Genomic DNA, 2,971 nt, shown 5'->3' with positions numbered 1-2,971 from the left:
CAGAGGAGCGACACGGTGCGAAGAAAACACGCCCACCCACCGGAGGAGAGAGACGCAGTGTTTTCGGGAGGGAGCGCTTCATCTTCTAAATCTAAATCACTGCTGCAAATTCAGTTTGCAGGCATGTACATTGAGACTGGATGTGTACAAAAGTGTGAGTTAAATGTCTTCAGTAGTTTTGTTTGTATTGTAATATTCGCGTTGAACCTTGTAAAATACCTAAAATAATAAAATGTCAACTAAAACTATACATTTTTAAAACTAACCAGAAGCGACCAAAACCACTGTGAAATGAACTGAAAAGAAAAGTTTAGAGAATGTGTTCAAAGGTTCTGTGTGTGCGCTCATATTTCAGTGTTTTAAAGACACCGTTTCGAATTAGCGCTGGCAGATATAAAATATATTCTTCACCACTAGGTGGCAGAATTTTACTAGCAGTTGCTGTTGTTTATTACAGTTTTTGCTCGTTGCTTGAACACTATAAACCCATGCTTAGACTAAAGTAACACAACTTGAAGCTTTTGTTACCATACCTCAAACACATGTACCCATACCTTAAACAAAAGTGCTGCTTTGCACTCTGGTTGCAATTATGCAACACACTTACTCCTTTATGCAACACACATGGTCCTGCATGCTACACTCTATTTCATACATAAGACACTTCGTTCAAAAATGAAATTTCAGGGTGCCATTTGGAAAACACATGTATCCAAAATACAAAACACATCGGGTAATTGCAACCACTCAAATATACACCTGAAGGCACTTACTTGCAAAACTGAACACCAATTAGCCAACCACAAAAAGCCCTCAGTTTAGCCATTTCAAGAACTTTGCAAGCATGGATGGAGGGAGAGCAAGAGGAAGAGGAGGAGGAGGTCAAAGAGGCCATGCACGGACCCATATTTCTGATGATATAAGAGCAACTTTGGTGGACCATGTCATCAACCACGGCCTGACTATGAGGGAAGCTGGGCAGAGAGTCCACCCACATCTAAGCCGCTTCACAGTGGCATCTGTAATAAGAAAATTCCGACTAGAAAACAGGTCTGTCTTCATCTCACTGCCTTCTACTCTACTCAGATGGTTTTCATAGTACTGTTCTACAGTTACCATATCAAGTGTACAGGGTATTGCAGGGTGCTAATGCTCCTTTTGCAGCCAAAGTGGTAGTTTCTGTGAAACATACCATGATTACTTATATTGAAGTACAGTGTTGTACAGTGGATGATACAGTATATACAGTAAAGTACTGTAAGAAAAATAAGCAAACCGATGACAATATGTGGTTGTATTTCTCTAGAATGACTCGAAGACCTTCTGGGGGAGGACGCCAACGCCTGTTCACACAACGGCAGGAACTTGCTGTTGTGGACCTAGTGAGGGCAGACAATGCCATCCGTCTCCACCAGCTACGACGGAAAATACTTGCAGACAGGCGAGTGTTCAGCAACATAGACCATGTGAGCATCACCACCATCAGACGCATCTTGGGAAAACACAGCATCACCATGAAGCAGCTCTACAGAGTCCCATTTGAGAGGAACAGTGACGGGGTCAAAGGACTTCGAGCTGAATATGTACCAATATGCCTTCTGAATGAACAATGGAAATCAAAGACTGCAGTGCTTTATATAAAGTAGACTAGTGTGTTCCCCCTGCTCTGTAAGTGTTTGCATATGATGCAAGTATGTGTCATTTTGTCAACAGAGTTACATTTTGACAAAGGAATGTTAGGTTTTGATAGCAGAGTTTAGGTTTTGAGAGTAGAGTTTCAATTTGGTGCAGATGTGAATGGTATATTTCCCAGTGTTGTGTCATGTTTACTTGTGTTTAGGGTTTTGGCACAATGAGCAAAGTTTTGCAAAATGTGTTCAGGCAACGGGCAAAAACTGTAACTTTTCATCCAATCACGGTACAGAAGAATGTTCTTACAGCGACTACAGCTTTAAATAGTAATTACTGTGTACACAAAAGTACAGCACACCCTTTAACTACAGTCACCTCTTTAACTCAACACTTTATAAATCTTTTTATTCTGTTGATGGGTTTACTTTATTTTTTTAAGGTTTGAAACTATTTTAAACACAGGAATTTTTGGTAAAAGGAACATTTAAGGTAGAAAACACAAAACAGCACATCTGTCTTGACATGTTGAATAATTATCTGTGAAGCCGACAGATGCATTTTACATGCTTTATCACTTAGCATGACATTCCTTCACATTCCTTATAATTTAAAATACTTTATCACAATTACAGGACTAATCTCTGGCTTAAAAAAAATTACAGTGCTTACACATTTATTTGACCCCCTGTCAGAAAACCAAGAGAACACAAATATTTTAGAAATCTGTCAAAAATGTGCTATAAATTTAAAAAAAAATTGTTTATTAGATACATAACAAACTGAATTCATGTATTTATACTTGTATCGAGCTGGCTGGACTTAAATGTCAATTTCTTCTGTTCAAGAATGAAACAAATGTAAAAACTGTAATTTGGTATCTTAATAAAATGTTTTAAAGAAGTAATTTACTACTTTTTTTTAAATAAATTTGAAAATTAATGGAAAACATTCATTATATGTAATCATTTAAAACATTGTGATTAAAGCGCTTACACATACTGGTTACATTACAGAAACATTAAAATAAAGATTTTGGTAATTACCAGTGCTGCATGTGTGGCATGAACCTTACATGGTGGTTTAATAAATTCGTTAAGTGCAGCACATTTTTACATAGTCTACTCACAGTATTTCCCTAAATGCTTAGTATGAGTGTATTAAGGAGGTCAAAAGTTTATCATGAAGCTGTCAGCAGTTGGGTTTACTTTGGGGCCATCTCGTGGCCAAGCCGAGACACTATTTGCCCTATTTGATTCAAGTCCTGAAAATGCTCATTTTGCAAAGCTGGCTTTCCAACAGAAACACATTAGAATGGTTCCTGGTTAGTTGTGCACCCTGA

This window comes from Diplotaxodon limnothrissa, linkage group LG17 (genome assembly GCF_057381915.1).
Source record: "Diplotaxodon limnothrissa isolate DT_005_m linkage group LG17, D_limnothrissa_male_GT1.1, whole genome shotgun sequence".
Classification (NCBI taxonomy): Eukaryota; Metazoa; Chordata; class Actinopteri; order Cichliformes; family Cichlidae; genus Diplotaxodon; species Diplotaxodon limnothrissa.
This window is presented reverse-complemented; position numbering follows the sequence as displayed.